Source organism: Pleurodeles waltl, chromosome 11 (assembly GCF_031143425.1).
Source record: "Pleurodeles waltl isolate 20211129_DDA chromosome 11, aPleWal1.hap1.20221129, whole genome shotgun sequence".
Taxonomy (NCBI): Eukaryota; Metazoa; Chordata; class Amphibia; order Caudata; family Salamandridae; genus Pleurodeles; species Pleurodeles waltl.
In genome coordinates, this window is record NC_090450.1 from 301620875 (window position 1) to 301639387 (window position 18513).

Consider the following 18513-nt stretch of genomic DNA (forward strand, 5'->3'; position numbering starts at 1 on the left):
TTTGCAGGGTTGGTCCCATGTTGGGCAGGTATCTGATGTGAAAGTACTCCAATCAACCTAGTAGGCATCCACTACTGGGCAGGGGTCTGTGGGTCTCAGGTATGCTGCAATTTGCATTAGGTGTCCCTACCCATGGCCTGTTTACTAGCATTTTGACTGGTAGTGCATTGCCTAGTGCGTTGGGCTGTCCCCTGTGTGTGAGTGTGTTGTGTACGCCAACAGTGGTGTTGGTGCCACCATTGACCAAGTGTATCCTTTGTCTCTTCCCCCCCCTTTTTGTTTTGTCACCCTGTCCTTATGTGCATTAGCATCATCTGGTGGAGGAGCAGAGGCACAGGAGACATAGAGAGCTGCATCCCACAGGACCCAGGATGCCGAATCCACCGACGGTGAGGGCACCAGTGGGACGGAGGGTGAGGGGAGCACTATGGCGGAGACTGGAGGGGACAGTTCTGACATGGATTCCTCCTCCGATGGAAGCTCCCTGGTGGTGGTGGACACCTCTGTGCCCACCCCAGTTACAGGTACAGCCCCCACCCCTGTCCCAGCACCACCCTCCCAGCAGCCCCTCAGCGAGTTTCCCGTGCCCGCTCACCCAGGAGGGTGGGCATCTCCTTTGCCCCAGGCACCTCAGGCCCTGCCCCAGTTAGCCCTGCTGCCCTAAGTGCTCTCCATTGACCTCCTGCGATCCATCTCTATTGGGCAGTCAACAATTGTCAATGACATCCAGGGGCTGGCAGCCCAAATGCAACCGACAAATGTATCCCTGGAGGGCATTCACACTGACATGGCGGCTCAACAGAGATCAATCCAGGCTCTGGCCTCCTCTCTGATGGCAGCCAATGTCCCTGTTTCTAGCCTCCCCCCTCCAACTTCCTCTACCCAATCCCATTCCCCTGAACCCCAACCTATCCCAAGCACACAGTCAGACGAGCATGCACCCAGGACAACACACAAAAGTGGACATGGCAAACCACCACACCACACTTCATCCCACAGGCACTCACACAAACACCATCCAGAAGCAGACATACCAACATCCACTGCCTCCACTGTGGCCCCCTCCTCCTCATCGTCCACCTCCTTTCCAGTTGCATCTCCACTCACACCTGCATGCACTACATCCTCATCCACTACCACCATCACCAGCACACCTAACAGTACACACCCCTCACTGGCAGTCACCACCCCCACATCCATGCACATGTCTCCTGTGTCCTCTCCCACTGTGTCTGTGCCCCCTCCTCCCAACGTACATAAGCACAAGCACTCAGACACCCAACAGCCATCCACCTCACAACAGCATCCAGCCCATGCACCTGCACCCAAACACAAAAGACTCACACCTCCTACAACCACTCCCTCTTCCTCCACTCCCAAACCTTCTCTGTCTTCCCACCCCAATGTCCCTAAGCAGCTTTTCCACTCCACCATTGACCTCTTCCCTACCCCTCCCCCATCCCTCATGTCAAGCCAGGGCAGTCAAAACCCAGGCAAGCACCTCAGTTACCCAGTCCACGGGCACAGTAGTGTCCACAGGGAGAGGATCCCGGGCACCAGGCAGCCACACTGAAAGGGTGCCTGCACCAAGTGCTGCAAAAAGGAAGGGCAAGGAGGCACCCCAGCTGCTGAAAGGAAGAGCAAGGAGGCTGCCCCAGCTGCAAAAAGGAAGGGCAAGGAGGCACCCCAGCTGCTGAAAGGAAGGGCAGGGAGGCACCCCCAGCTGCTAAAAGGAATGGCAAGGAGCAATCCCCGGCTGCTGAAAGGAAGAGCAAGGAGGCTGCCCCAGCTGCAAAAAGGAAGGGCAAGGAGGCACCCCCTGCTGCTGAAAGGAAGGGCAGGGAGGCACCCCCCAGCTGCTAAAAGGAATGGTAAGGAGCAATCCCCGGCTGCTTATAGGAAGGCGCAAGGGACCTACACCAGCAGGCAGAAAGGACAAGAGGCCTGGTGCTGCGACTCAGTCGGAGCCTCCACCTCCAACCATGGTAGTTCAGCCATCCAAGGCTGCAGGGAAAGGGCTGGAGCCTCCCCCCACCACTGCCAGCACCGCCACCTGTACTGCCACCAGCCCCACCACCAGTACCACTGTCAGCAGCAGCAGCCCCAGTGGGCAGCCGTCCGAGGCTGCAGGGGAAGGGCTGGAGCCTCCCCCAACCACTGCCAGCACTACCACCACCACCAGCACCAATGCCTGCAGCAGCAGCCCCAGTGGGCAGCCGTCCGAGGCTGCAGGAGAAGGGCAGGAGCCTCCCACCACCACTGCCAGCAACGCCACCAGAACCACTGCCAGCAGAAGCATCCCCAGTGGGCAGCCATCCGAGGCTGCAGGGGAAGGGCAGGAGCCTCCCACCACCACTGCCAGCTCCACCAGCAGCACCACCACTACCACCACTGGACAGCCGTCACCGACGGTGGACAGTGTGTAGTCCTGCGTCCATGGGCTGTTGTGCAGCCTGTCCCCAGCAAATCCTGTGGATCTGACACCCAGGTTAAAGACTGTGACCTTGCACTCCCCAAGATCTGCATCTTCCCCCTCCAGAACCAGTGGAAGAAGCCATCCACCCACCTTATCCTCCACAGGATGAAGCTCAGTGAGAACAATGCCCCCTCCAGAACCAGTGGAACAAGCCAACCACTCACCCCATCCTCCCCAGGATGAAGCTCACTGGGCACAATGCCCCCTCCAGAACCAGTGGAAGAATCCAACCACTCACCCCATCTCCCCCAGGATGAAGCTCACTGGGTACAATGCCTCCTCTAGAACCAGTGGAAGTAGTCGCCCACTTGAGAGACTATGGCCTTGCACTCCCCAGGGCAAGGGAGTGGGCAAATCACCCACTTGAGAGACTGTGGCCTTGCACTCCCCACGACCAGGCAGTGGACAAATCACCTACTTGAGAGACTGTGGCCTTGCACTCCCCAGGACCAAGCACAGGGCATGTTGCCCCCTCCAGAGCCAGTGGGTAAGTCACCCACTTGAGAGACTGTGGGCTTGCACTCCCCAGGACCAAGCACATGGCATGTTGCCTCCTCCATGACCAGTGGTGTTGTAACATCTTCTGGCTGAGGTGCCCCCCATCCCCCATCCCCCTGAGGTGCCCGTATATGTTCGATCTGATGCCCCTGCAGTGTTCGCTCCGTGTTGTTGCAGGAGTACGGTGGGGCCTTGGACTATGTGATGTGGCCCTGTGGCCCACGGACATTGAGGACTGGGCAGTGTCCCTACATTTGTAAATTTGTATATACTTTTTTATTTGAATGCACGTATTTATACTATTTTGTCTTATTACTCTCACTTTAAGCAATTCCTTTTGCCCTTGCATTATTCCTGATGGGCACGGGGTGTATAGGTAATGTTACTGCATCTGGTTATGTGTATGGTGTTGGTGTTGGGGGTGTTGCGTGTGTGTGTCACTCTCTTTTTCCTCCCCCCCTTCCCTGTGTGCTAGGCCGCAGTACTCACCGTGGCCGTCTTCTCCGGCGTTGGTGTTCGTAAAGGAGCAGAAGGTAGAAGATCATGGGGAAAACATGCAAGTCTGGCTCCATGGTGGCGTGGTTCTTCCCTGAGTCTCCACAGATGAGTTGTTTCCTTTCCGCCAGGCTTTTGATGTTGTTGGTACCACCCTGGAAAAGGTGGGGGTTTCCTGTGTCTTAATACAGTGGGCGAACATTGTCTTCCGCCTGGCTGTAGGCAGTTACCACCGTGGTGCCTGTTGGTTATTACCGCCGGCCTGTTGGCGGTATTTACTGCCACTTTATCACCAACCACCAGGGTTGTAATGAGGGCCTATATGTACATGTACGAAAACAACTGAGCCAGGAACACGTTTATTTGGTTGTATGTAAAAGTTGTTTATGTGAAATTGTTTACTAAATATTAGCACTATTGTTCACATGCGTTTAACAGCAATCTTTAATTTTTAGCCCTACAAATTCATGGATAACAATTATGGTGAACCAAAGCATCTTTTGATTCACAAAGTACACTAAATGACAATATCAGAAGAAGCATACTAATGAATTGTATTTACAAACATACGAGTACAGTGATGACTTGCAGGTGAACATATAAATCAAAAGGTCTTGTTTAGCACCAGACATAACAAAAAGAACCAGGGGGTCAAAAAGAGAGACCAGAAACTGAAAGCTTGCTGACAAAGATCATTGAAAGAGAGATCACAGGTATTGATTATTGAAATAGACAAGTAAAAGAGGTGCGCACACATAGATATCTGTGCAGGTTTTCAAGGAGCAATTAGTGCGGGTTCAGCCTAAAAACGTATATTTTGCATTTGACATGCTAAAAGACAAAGCAAGGCTGTTGTTGATCTATGCAGTGCTAACTTATTGAGCCATAGTGGGTACAACTAAAACATTAACAAGCATTAAACAGAAAATACCATGACATAACAGGTCAATGTTAATAGCAGTGATTATTCTAGAAACAAGAGCTGGAGTATAATCCAAGGACACTGCACGGATTATTAGATTATTACGGTAATTCAGTGGCTAAAAAAAAATTGCATTGCGTTCTAATGCAAGGGTTGATATGAAATTTGTGTGAGTCCTTAATCTTATTGACATTGTATTGTGTGTGTTTTTAAATTTGTGATTTATCAGATGAATTATCATGAAACGAAGAACAAAAATGATTGTTATTTAGTTGTCATCAACATGATTGCAATGAAATGACTGACGGGAAAGGACATGGTGTACAGTCTACGCACAGCATGCTTTCTAAATAAAATAATTGCTACCAAAATATAAAATTCTGGTGATTGACATCAAACAGCAGGGTGTACTATTCTAATAAGCGGTCTGAAGAAAAATGTGATATTATTAAAAAGTATACAACGTTCAGTAGTGGAACACTTACACAAAATCATCAGGCCATTCTAGAAGTACATTTTGTGTCAGACGTGAAAGAAGTCTGCAGAATTTCAAAAACTGGTGGAAAATGGTATACTCAAAAATGAATATTTGTCTTTAACTATTTATTTAGGTGGCTTTTATTTAGAAAAACATTTTTTACCTAGGCATTCAACTACTTATGGCGGGCGTGTAACTTTATGAATCAGTATGAACTACGAATGGGCAAGGTATTTATTTATTCTACTTTGAATATTTCTTATGGAGCACTAACCAATCCGGACAACATGAGATTACTACCTAGCTCAAGATTTACACGAGACACAGTTTTTATGCAGATGCAATAAAACAGAAAAGGAAATCATCAGAAAAACAAATAGCCATTATCTCCTTTCTAGGTACACGTTTTCCAAAGTCAAAGTGCTGTTATTTGCCAACTCTTTAGGAAACCGAGCCAATGAAGGAGCTAAATGTAGCATAGTAGTAGAAGATTAAACAAGGGAAGTGTAAGATAATTGTACATTTGACGTAAAACTTTAGCTTTCTTCGTTCGAATTCTATCTGATAGATCAAGTCAGAGGCGTAACAATCAATGGTGCCGGAGATGCAGTGGCACCAGGACCGCGAGGTCTCAGAAGACAATAAACCCTGATGGTTGCTTTATTTTATTATGAAGTCAAGGGGTTACTTTCCTTGATAGCACTAGGATCCATGCCACCTTGATTATGCCACTAGAACAAGTACCTCTTTCAGTCTATCACTTGGCAAATAGGTAACCTATTCTTTTTCACAGAGAGGGCTCTGAATGTAATGCACCTCCAGCTTCAGAAGAATATGAGCTTAAACTGGAAGTCAATGAAGTCAAAGAAGATCTGGAGAAATATTCCCAAATAGACTATGTCACACAATTAACTCAACAATTGCTTGCAGTACATAGGGATGCCATTCAAGAATAGACAGAATTTTTGGCAGTCTGTTAAGAGCTCACTGACTTCATATGAACGAAACAAAAGGAAAGCCTGGACCCCAAAGCAACACGCCTGATGAATTAAAATTACTGATTGGTACTACACACTTTTCTACACATAATACCAGGGGTGCAGCTCCCATTGGAGCGGCAAGTGCAGTGGCACTAGGGCCCAGCGCCTGAGGTGCCCACTTAAACCTGACAATTGCTGTAATGTATTAATTTTATTTTAACCAGCAGACCGGGGGCCCATTACTTTTCTTGTACTAGAGCCCATGATTTACTGGCTAAGCCACTTCACTGTGTAGTTTTCATCAGAACTAAAGGTATTATGCAAATTTCGTTTGGGTAGTCACCTGTGTGAAAACAGTACCAGAGGTGAGTCATCGCTAATTGAAGGCCTGCAAGAGACCAGCTCAGTGTACTGACCACATAATTTCTAGAGTCAACACACTAGTACAGCTCATGCAGCCTAAAGTGTAGTGTCTTGCATCCTTTAGGACAGAATCTTTTTGGCTCTAAATGGACTCCGTATGAGTGTGACATAATCACTAGAACAGAATGTAAGGAAATCTTGGTCTAGAATGTTGGAGTTCACAAGTACTTGCATAGCAATGAAGATGTGTGGTTTATAGCTCTTTGTGTGGCTTACTCATTGACGGGTACTAGGATGGTGAGGATGTTACAACTGGTGAAAAGATAGGGGATAATTAACCAAAAGTAGGACTGTGGTCTCTCGGAGAGCTTGCTGTGGTTCAAGCAAACTGCTTGTGAGTGCCAGGTGTGCCTTCTTCGAAGTGCCGAGTCGACAGTCGGTGAATGTGGAGTCAAGGCACAGTTCCAGCCAGCATGAAGCAGTTGAAGTTGGTCAGGAAGCTACAACCAATACCATACTAAAAGTTACCGCACTGCCACGCAAACTAAAGTTATAAAATGTAAGGAATTTTAATGCTAAAGTCGGACACAGCCAGGTTTACAAAGTGCTAGATGGGAAAGATCAACCGGGTATCCGAAAATGCAACCTTACGAATAGAAAGGAGGAAATAAATAACTCACTGAGCTCCCTAAAGAGAGTCACCGTGCCACAGGAGTGGCTCAAGGAGAAGTGCTCAGGGTTGTGCTTACAGAGGTGTCCAGACCCAAAGCAGCTGCTCAAAAGGCCATTGAGTGGGGCTCAGAATAACTTCATAGGTCTTTAAAGAACAAAGAATTGACAGCAACAGTTGGATTTGTGCAATTTTGATGATGGCAGCTAAGAGTAAAGACACAATTCCAATTAATGTTGAAGACGATCCTGAGGCTTACACGGCAAAAGACTTTGGAGAAATTTTGCATAAACATGATCATCAAAAAGTGTCAGAGAGCCTGCTACACTCAACATCAGTGAGTTCCAAAGTAGTTTACAATGTTGCTGCCTTCCTGAAAGAACCACAACCTTTTGAGACAGTCAAAAAAGAAAAATATTGGTGAAAGATGAACTGCATGGATAGAGATGTTTAAAGATTTCATTGATGCACTTGGAGAGACAAAAAGATTATCAAGTATCTCAAAAATCTTGCTGGTGAAGGTGTGAAAGAAGTTATAAAGAAAATGCCAAGAACTGATGAAGAAGCCACGTACAGTTAGATTAAAAAAGCTTTGAATCTCAAATTCAATCCAGAATAAAACGTTGATTACAAAGCATATGTTTTCAGTCAAGTATGACAAAGAGTTGATGAAACTATCGATGGATTTGTGGAAAGACTTGATGCGCACAACAAAGACTGCAAGTCCAATTAATTGAATGAAGAAGAGGCTTTTCCTCTTAGAGTTATTGATGGATGCTTGTCATATTAATTTAGATGACAAATGCTGAAAAAAACACTTTGGGACTCGTTTACTAGAAATTACGCTGCTGCAGCGTTGCATCAAAAATGTTAACGCTGTGTAACAACAGATCCTAGTGCCATGCTTGTGCCCTATCTACAAAACGGCGCTACATAGCGTTAGGATCTGGGTAGCGTAAAAAAATTACACTAGCAGTGTGCCGCATTGTAAAACAAATTCAGGCTGTTGCTGCAAAAGTGATGCTAGCCTGATAAGTGGCATGTAATCTGACGCTAGCCAGCCTAGCGTCACTTCTGTGGCTAAAAGCGTCAGAAAAAGTCCAGCAAAATGCTGTTTCACCAAAAAAATGCAAACATTAGACACTGCAGAAGCAGAAATGGAGACCCTTGAAGACCAGACACCCTAGGACAACACCAACAACCCTAGTACCAGACAGGATGTCCAGACAAACTTCCAGGAGAAGGGGAAGAGGAAGTGCAGGTTCAGTGAGGAGGATAACAACATCTTGATCTGTGAGGTGACACAGCATCAACAACAGCTATTCGCCACTTCCAAAATGCTGTTTGGGAAGAAGGAGACCATATGGCAGTCCATAGTAGCCAAAGTTAACAATGTGGCAGTGGTGAAGAGGACAACCATCAATTGTAAGAAGCACTGGCATGGTTACAAGTGTAGAACAAAGGAGAAACTGGTCAACAACCTCAAAGCAGCAGTGCAGACCGGAGGCGGAAGTCCAGCACCCCAGGAGGAGCTAGATGACTTGGAGGAGATGGTGGCAGCTATCATCCCTGAGGAGTTGGTGATCAGAGTCCAAGGACATGGCAGTGCAGCATATGACAAACTGCAACAACCACAGGGTAAGACGCAATGGTGGGGCAATGTGGTCACAATGCAACATTAAAAGGGGGTGGCAGCCATTTTACTGCATCAGAATGCACTGTCTGCAGGATATAGTGTACTATGCTTGTGTGCTTATGGTTAAACAGCAAAGAGATGTAATGTGGACTGACCTCACACAAATAGCATATCTCAGGCCAGAACCATCACATCATATTCTTCATTGTGTGAAGGCAGCATCATTCCACATTTACCTCACTTTGAGCCTCATTTACTAGGCTCTATTGGCATGTTGCTCCACCAGAGATACATTTTTATTGAAGCTTCGGAGGCGCAGTGTGCCAGTCCATATGCATAAGGCCACACAAAGACACCTTAACTTGCTTTTCATGTCTTGTAAATATGGACAGCTTTCACGCATAATACTGCATGTAATGACCATTCCATGGGTGTTGCTTGGGGTGTTCACATACAACAACCTTGGAATCCAAAGAAATGTAATGCAGTCACAGATTTACAAGTCTAGGAATGTGTCACATTTCTATGCCACCCCTGACGTGATGAAAGAATGATACAACAGGAAGAAATAACTTCATGTCGTCCTGTTTTTACCGCTTTCTATGTGTGCTGCACAATGCATAGAAAGAGGAAAACACCTCTTGTTATTGTATCTTGTGCAGGAAGGTGCCCCTTACTGGACAAGAACATTCATCCCCATGAGGCAGGCATTATGTAACATGGTGCAAGGGTGCCTGCACTGGCACTAGGCAGCAATTTGTGCACCAGTGCTGGGGAAGAGGAAAGAAATGCACCTTAGCCTGTAGATAAGGGGCATTTCTGTCCTTTCCCGGTGGTGTAGGTTGGTGTGCAAGGTACTTGCTGCATTGCCCTGTGCCACCTGGCATTATAATGAGGCCCTTTGTCCATCATGTATGAGGAAAAGACACAGTGCAGCGAAGTCACCCAGCTTGCTGTGCAGCGCTGTGTCATGTAGAAAGAGCAGGGATGCGTGGTATGCACTGAAATTCAAGGCATCCCTGCACTTTCCTAACCAATGGCGCACAAATTGCTGGCTAGCTCCAGTGCAGGCATCCTTGCACCATGTAGCTACTTGGTCTCAGTTGGGCCTATGCACAGTAATCTAGGATGGAAATCCTTGGAATAGAATGGTTGTGTCATTGGACAAACAACTCATTTGAGAGGGATCAGGTGTGGGCGATGGGAGGCATACACACATAAGGACATGGCAAGAGACGTCTATTGTACCCTGCATGAAACTAAATTGCACCCAGCTGTCATTGTGGGCGAGGGAGGGCACGAAGGTGTCATCTGTCATTAAAAGGACCACAGGAACTGATCACAAATTAGCAATTGGAGGGTGGGTGATTTGAAAAATGTACACCACTGGACCATGATGATGATTATGTGTGGGCATGATGGGACACTGCTACTGCTCTGCATGGTAGGTGCTGACTCCTCATGGCAGCATTACATTTGGTCTGAATGGGGAGTCTGTACATACTGTTGTGGCGGAAATAGACATGTGTGCTTCATGGTACCCACACAAATACACATGCACCAGTGGGTCTGACTGTGCAACGCTTGTGGCACACCTGGGAAGGAATGGCAGAGAAAACCCATTGGGAACCACAACCTACATGTCATGTGGACTGGGGGAGCATGTTGCACATGCCCGGAAGGATAATGATACAACAATGTCTCATGGTGCCAAATGTACACTTTGGAGGGTGTCAAACAGGGATTTGAAAAAGGGATACCAAAACAACTTAACCACCCCCAATCATGGCACCCATGGAATAACTTATGCTAGAGTGGGTGGGCCCACTGATGTGGGACTCAGATGTAGGGATTTGGCACCAATTCCTACAACACTTTAATGTGGGGTGACACCCCAACAATTGCTGCTTGAAACACAACAACATGTAGTCCCACTGGATACGCACATGCATGATTGACCTGTTATAGCCATGTGAGTATGAATGTATGAGTTGGTTAGGACTACAATGTGCCACTTACCTGTGCATCAGGACTCAAAAGTGGGTAATCTGAGGAGATCTGAACCCATACAATGGTGTGGGCCTGAGTCATCTGATGTGTGACACTCTGCAGATCAACAATTCACATCACAATGTTATGGGGGAATGTAAGTGAGCCAAATTACACAGTAGGACAGAAGCCCATCCCCTCAAAGCTGGCACAAAGTGTCTGTGATAACAATCCTTTCGCAATACAAATCTATAAAAACTGTGCCTCAGTACTCATGGAAAACATGTGTACGACACATCACTGTCCAACTCCGGGCCCAGTGCATGAGGAAATAATGCAATGTGGTGCTGCAAACCAGCTGGTTTAATGTCACAAGACAAACATCAATCCCCCACCCCTAAACACATCTGAAGACAAGGACAATAGCAACTACACATGAAGGGGGTTATTACAACTTTATTTTTTGTATTTTTTCATTCATAACACACACCTAAACCATTATCTCCCCTAAAACCACCCAAAATTATTATAACCCCACTCCTAATAAAAACCACTATGGGGGTCATTACAACCTCAGCGGTCTTTTAACAAGACCGCCGAGGGACCACCGTGCGGAAGACCGCCAGAAGTGGCGGTTTGCCGCTCGGCGTATTATGACTGTTGGCTGCTCTCCGTCCTTTTTCCGACTGAGATCCGCCAACAGCCATACTGGCGGGCGGTCGGGAAGTGGAGGTTGCTCCACCTCCACCACCACGCCAACAGAACACCGCCCAGCGAATAACGTCCTGTGATTCGGCGTGGCAGTTTTCTGTTGGCGGTGTGGTGTCGGCAGAGCTGCCCCCATTGCTCCCGTCCCCTCCCGGAGGATCGACGGAACAGGTAAGTCGATCGTCCGTTAGGGGAGGGGGGTGGGGGGGTGTTGTGTGTTGTGTGGGTGCATGGGGGTGTGCGTCTGTGTATGTAGAGGGGGTGTGTGAGTGCGTGTATGCTTGCGGGGGTGTTGCGTGTTTTGGGAATGAGTGCGTGTATGTCTGTATGTATGTCTGTATGGATGTGTGCATGTATGTCTGTTTATGGGTGTGCGTGTCTGACTGAGTGTGTGGATGTAGGCATGTATGTCGGTGTGTGTGCGTGTGTGTGTGTGTTGGTGGTGCCTGCGTGCGTGTCGTGTGAGTTATGTGATGTTGGGGTTCGGGGTGGGGAGGGGAGGGGGGCCCTGCCACCTTTGGGGGGTGGAAGGGGTGGTGGGGGGTGGGGGAGACCCCTATCAGTGCCAGGGAAGGAATTCCCTGGCACTGATAGTGCTTACCGCCATGGATTAAATGGCGGTTCCTACCGCTGGAAATCCACGGCAGTAAGCCGGGTCAAAATACCGGCGGCAGTATTGTGACGGACGCCGGGCTGGAGACCCAGGTCACCAGCCCAGCGGTCGTCTCCGCCCTGGCGGGCGGAACAGAGAAGCGGCAGATGACCATGGTGGTAACCGCCATGGTCATAATACTAAAAAAAAGACCGCCAGCCTGTTGGCGGTCTTACCGCCGCTTTAACACCGTCCGCCAGGGTTGTAATGACCCCCTATGTCCTACAACTAAACTACCCTACACAAACTTACATAACACTAACTATATAAAAAGCCCAGCAATAAAAACAACTAAATACAAGGGGAAGGGAGATAAGTCTAAATTGGGCGAGCCAGCTCCTCAGGCTTTCAGCTGGCTGCCTTGATTTCACGGAGCATCCCCATCATTTGCACCTGTTTATGTTTCAGGCTGGACAAATGGAGTTTTATGTCTGCCACCATCAAAATCAGTCCACTGGGCCAGTGGTGGGGTCTGTGCTGAAGCTGGGGCAGTCGGTGGTGCAGTGGAGGTTGATGGACCTGCCCCTGGAGGCCCACCCATGTCAGTGGTCTGATCCTTTCTACGGCAGTGTTGGATGCAGCTGTGCCATTTACTTGAAGGTGTCCCTTGGGGGAAGGCACTCCATGACCCAAATGAACGTTCTCTCTCGTACATCTTGCCCATCTTGCGAAAGATCTTCTTCACCTGGCGGATGTGGCCATAGCGGTCTTTGCGTTTGTCGAGTTGCGGCCTCTGGGATGGGCTCATGTTCACTGATTAAACAGTAAGAATACATGCCAGACAAAGGATTATGTTGCAAAAGAACATCAAGCTTGTCATGTATACACAACCTGCAGTCATCACATGATGCACATAACATATCACAAGAACATCTGGAAGGGCAAAGTAAACATACATCTGAACAATATCCATCGTCTCAATATCAATTATGGTCAAGGTACCAATCCTAAGCTATTGTTTTATAATAGCAATGCCCCGTCTTAAGACATCTTTGAATTACCATGTCTTGTTTATATAACATGTTGTATTGTGACCATGGCATGGCACATCATTCACGCTGCATTGCTCATCAATGTCCCTTCTGCATACACCATTGACCTTGTATCTATTGTAATTTAGCAAAGTCAACTGAGCAAGGACTGTGAGTTAGGTGGCATGTCTAATAACAATATAGGCCTGATATGGCAGAGACACATATCTGGACAGATTGCTGCATGGAAACTACATGTGCCAGGTATCATATGTGAGAATGGAAGGAAGATAGTCCACTCACATCACACAGAGATGCATGAAACTACTTCACTATCCACTCATGTCATTACATTGTGGGCTATGCCATGACTCCTAGCATACTCCCCATGTAACTGCATGGGTCCCACTATGCAGCCCATTGCCTGTACATATGTGTCCAAAGTGCATGGCACCTTGCTGCACACCAGCACAGCCCTCTGCACAGGGATCATGGAACAGCTATTGAAAATGCAGATCATTGTATTAACTTGTTTGCATTACATCCTGCAGACTATCAGGGATAGCACTGTCTGAAGATGATTTGGTAATTGGCATAGCATTTTACACTGTCATGTGGACATCTCTCTAGTCTAACACATTTTCAGATCTCTGCGGCTGACAGGGGTTAGCAATGTTGATACATACAACCTAAAGTATGTGGCATCACAACTCATCAGTGGACAAATCAACAGCAATTCCAAGTGTGTTAAGCTGACCACTGTCTTGCTCATCATAGGGCCCACATCACAAGGTTCTCAGTCATGGGAATGCATGATTTACTGTGGTGTTCTAATGGCACACACAGAAGAAACATGTTTTGTGAACACTATATTGCCAGCCTACATAGCTGTGTATAACCCTGTACCTCTGGCACAAGTTTGTACTGTCAGCACTGCCTTTTAACTCAAATAACATAGTCCTCATTTACTAGGCCATACCCGCACACTATACCACTGAAGCGTCATTTTTATAGATGCTCCAGTGGTGCAGTTTGGCAGCCCACATTTACAAGGCCATACCAAGCCACTGAGCATGCCTCTTCATGGCCTTGTAATTATGGACCCCTTTCACACAAGAAACTGAGTGAAAGGGGAATTCCATGATTGTTGCTATGGAAATTCCCACTCAGCACCCATGAAATGTTAATGAATCTGATGCATTCCCAGATTTCCCAAGTCTGGGAATGCGTTATATTCCTATGTAAACTCTAAGGTTGTGTAGAAGTGAGGCAACAGGGAGAAATGTCTTCCTTTTTTCCCCTTTTTTCCCGCTTCTGGGTGTGTTGCAGAATGCAGCACATAGAGAAAGAGGTAGACACCTCTTGTAATAGGTTCTGCCCAGGAAGGTGTCCATTCAGGCACAAAAAACAATCATCCCCACAACGTAGTCATCCGTGCACCATGGTGGAAGAGTGCTTGCATTGGCAGTAGGCTCCAATTTGTGCGCAAGCACAGAGGGAGAGAACAGAAATGCACTGTATCTCCTAGGTATGCAGCATTTTTCCCTTTCCCTGGGGCGCAGGGTGGCACAGCAAGACATCTGCTGTGCCGGCCTATGCCACAGGACATGTAAATAAGCACCCATGTGTGGGATAGCCAGACACATCAGACATCGATTGCACTGTGAGTGACAACAGCCTATTTGTGCATCTGAAAAACTTTTCTTAGGCATACAGTGCCATGCCATGTTCACTCATGAGTCCCCTACCACATATGTTCACAGATCCTGGTACTGTAGTCATTTCTCTTTGTCCATACCAGCAAATTGATAGGCTCTCAGCAATAGCAATTGGAACATCCTTGACAATAGTCAGGTATAAAAGCACATCCAAGGGTGAACCTCACCCTTACTGTCCTCAAACATGCATAGTATATGGAGTTCAACTTTGTATACTTTCACTTTGTACATGGCATTGCACACAGCATACAACATCACACACAATCCTTGCACTATCCATTACACACACAGGGTGACACTCACTGGTAGCACTGGGGTCATGGAAGCTGTCCACCAGTCTCCTTTGGTGTATGGCTCGGGTCCACCTACAAGAAATGACATGAGATGTAGCACTGTGAATTTTGAATAATGAACAATGTTATCAAATATTGCACATTTCACATGACTTGCAAATTACCATAAAAGCCCTATGGTTCTGACAGCTCAATTAGGCAGTTGGACCTGTCTCAATGTCATATATTTGTAGGCCAAGCTGACATGTATACATATGTGATGTTACCATACATATTTGTCACAGGTACATTTTATGAGGCTTTCAAATTAGTTACTACACCAAGATCTTTCAAGGCAAGCACCTACATGACTGATTGGATACACTCAGCCATGACTCCCTATACTTCTGCCTCACTCTTATCATCACATATCCATAACTATGCAAAATACAACAGTCATTAGAGATCTTTGTCCCCTCATTTGACATACATCGTTAGACGTCATTGCTGCATAGCCAAAGATAATGTACATACATGTTTTCTCCATTCCCAAGCCACTACATTTATTTTTCTGGTACAGATGTGTGTGTGTGACATATACATGTGCTTGGCATTCCACGTGTTATGACTATGTACAGAGTCACATACATCCTGCTGCAAAAACATGAGACATGATCCATTGAAATGTCTCAAAATTGGATCCCTGATGCTAGGGACATCACTCAGGGTGACACATGTTGACACATGGCCTGGCAGCAGGCCATGTTTTGTAAATTTGCACACACATTTGTGTCATACTTCATCTCTGACATGTCTTATTTGGGTGTGATGGCATGTGAGACCTGACATATTACAACCACTGACACAATGGGCCACAGTTACCAGGCCAACTGTCAGCCTGCACCACCAGAGCAACATGTCGGCTAAATTTCTGTGGCAGTGTGCCAGGCCCTGAGCACAAGGCTGGTAAAGCACCAGAAACATATGTCACCTCAGGGGGAACATCACAGTGGTTGAATGTGAATGAAATACCTAATTTATCCATGTGTTGGTACTTCCTATGTGTGCTGCTGTCTTCATCACACATAGACACCGGACATCACCATTGATGATTGTGTATGGGCAGGAAGGTGTCACTTCCTGCACATGTACACTCGTCCCTGGCAACCATGCACCCTTGTACCCTTGCAACATGACACAAGGGTGCCTGCATGAGTGAGTATCAGTATTTTGGGGGTTGTCACAGGGTACAGGGGCAGGAATTTGCCCTATGTCAAAATAATGGCGCATAGCTGCACTGGTCAGTGATGTTTGGCACAGATACACGACTTGCTGCCCTGCTGTGTGTCCTAAATTAGTAAAGGAGGCGCTATTTGCACAAGATCTCTAAATGTGAATGCAATACAGAAATCCTTCACAAAGATTGTGTACTTACGAACAATTCCACCGACCTCGAGCCCAAGGTAGACCAGGAGGTCACGCTCTCGTGTCATGAAGCCTGTAGCCCTGTGTCACTCGTTCTGGCTGTAGTGACTGACCAGCCATACAAACCCCCCAACTCCTCTGCGCTAATTCTACAAGCCCATCCCTTCCCCAACATGTCCCCATCCAAACCCAAAATGATCCTAATATCTGAAATGAAACCCCAAACTACCTACTCTAACATAGTAAAAGCCCCCAAGGATGAGAACCCAACAGTACACACTTAAAACAACACAATAGACAAATAGACAGGACAAAATAGATGTCTGAGATACAACAGAGACAGAAGACAGCACAAAATACTCCTCCACCAGCACTCCTCAACACAGCTCCATCAACACACAACCTCTCACAAGCACAGACAAAAAGACTTTGATTGTAAGAGAAAGTGAAAGTAACTTTGCAGTTTCTGGTTTGCAACATAGCTGGCCCATTGCATTACTTCCTCGGCTGATGTGGCACTTTTTTTGGACAATGCATCTTTTTTTTGACGCTCCAAGCCTATGCAAAGATTTTGGAGGACACGTGTGAAGCACAATGAGGACGTTCAGAGTCACGCATGGCATGCGTCAATTTTTGGCATACGCGATGGCTGGAAAATACATGTATTGGGACAAATTGTCAATTTTTTGAAGCAATGACTCAAATATATGTATACGTGTCTGGTGTCATGCGCAAATCATTTTTCAAGTCATATGGATTGCTGTGCTGTCTGTGAATAGTTGTGTTTCACACTCTCCTCTCTTTCCATGTGTCCAATGTATGTATAGAAAGTGTACATTGGTGAAAGAACAAGCATTAAAAGGATCAGACTAGGCATAGGCCACATTTCCTATGCTTTGTAGACAGTAAACATTCAGAGGGTTGCCCCGTGTGCCAACTATGTGTTGGCACCTGAGTCCATTGCTTAGTTTACCCCTAGGGATGCCATGGACTAGCCCTGAAAATTGGGCCGCACACCCACATTTAAGACAGGGCAGACTCCAGACAATATGTGCTGTGTCCCAAAGTGCAGACAGCAGGCTGTCAAGCAAGAGGGGGGCAGTGCCTGGTGCAGGCAAGTGTTAAGATAGTACACACATGTGTATGTATATGTGAATGGTCAAATTTGCTCATGTTCCCCACATACAGGGGGGCTCCAATCAGGGGACACATTGCCAAATTGCCACCAGATTTTGTTTCAGCACCTTGCACCACCTTTGACATACAGTGAACAGTCAAACCTTTCCTGCTCTGTTATCTACTAGTTACTTATAGGTAGTTTGATTCAGCCTTGCCCTATTACATACTAGGGACTTAGAGGTATTTGGATTCAACCTTGCCCTACTATCTACTAAGAGCTTACAGGAGTCTGTCATTGGAAACTGTGCTTGTGCCAATGTAGTGTATGCCTTGTATTCAGAGTAGTAGCCCTAGGCCTGGTTAGCAGACCCAGGGTACAGCCAGGGTCATTCAACATCATTTCCACTGTCTCAAAATTTGTAGTACGTGCAAACTGGATGACTTTCTCACACTGTGTCGGGCAGGTAATTCGGCTAAACACTGGTTTTGATGCTATGTGTTATCTCACATTGGTACACTCTTTCTTGTTATCATGCTCGTCTGACACTGTGCATCTCACTCACGCATGCACCACATGCATGACTAGTTTTTGTAACCTCAGCAATGTTGATGCTATTGATGTCACCTTTTGTGCTTGCTCCCCATCTTCTCCATATTCATCGTCCAGCTCTTCCTGCTCCTCATTCTCATTGGGCCATGGAAAATTATGGCCTGCACATGTGTGCTGCAATATGCAGCACAGTAGTATTGGTTTAGTTACTATGGGAGGGGAGTAGGGTAAATCTTTCCAAACTATCCTGACTTCAGGTGTGATACTGGTGTACTCTAGGAGTCCCCTCCACAAAGCAGCAGGTCCTGTTTAGGCCGTAATTTGGACTCTGTTGGGCTTCCATGTGTGTGTGTTTATGAGGAGTAGTGACCCAAGCTATAGACTATGCCCTCATTATGACATTGGCAGTGACTGTTAAAGTGGCAATAATACCGCCAACAGGCTGGCGGTACTTACTGCCAAATTATGACCATGGCGGTGATAACTCCCATATACAGTCAATGTACCACACCATCCACCAGGGCGTTAACACCACTCACCACAATGGTAGCCATAAACAGGCGGAAGACAAGGTACCGCCCACCATATTAT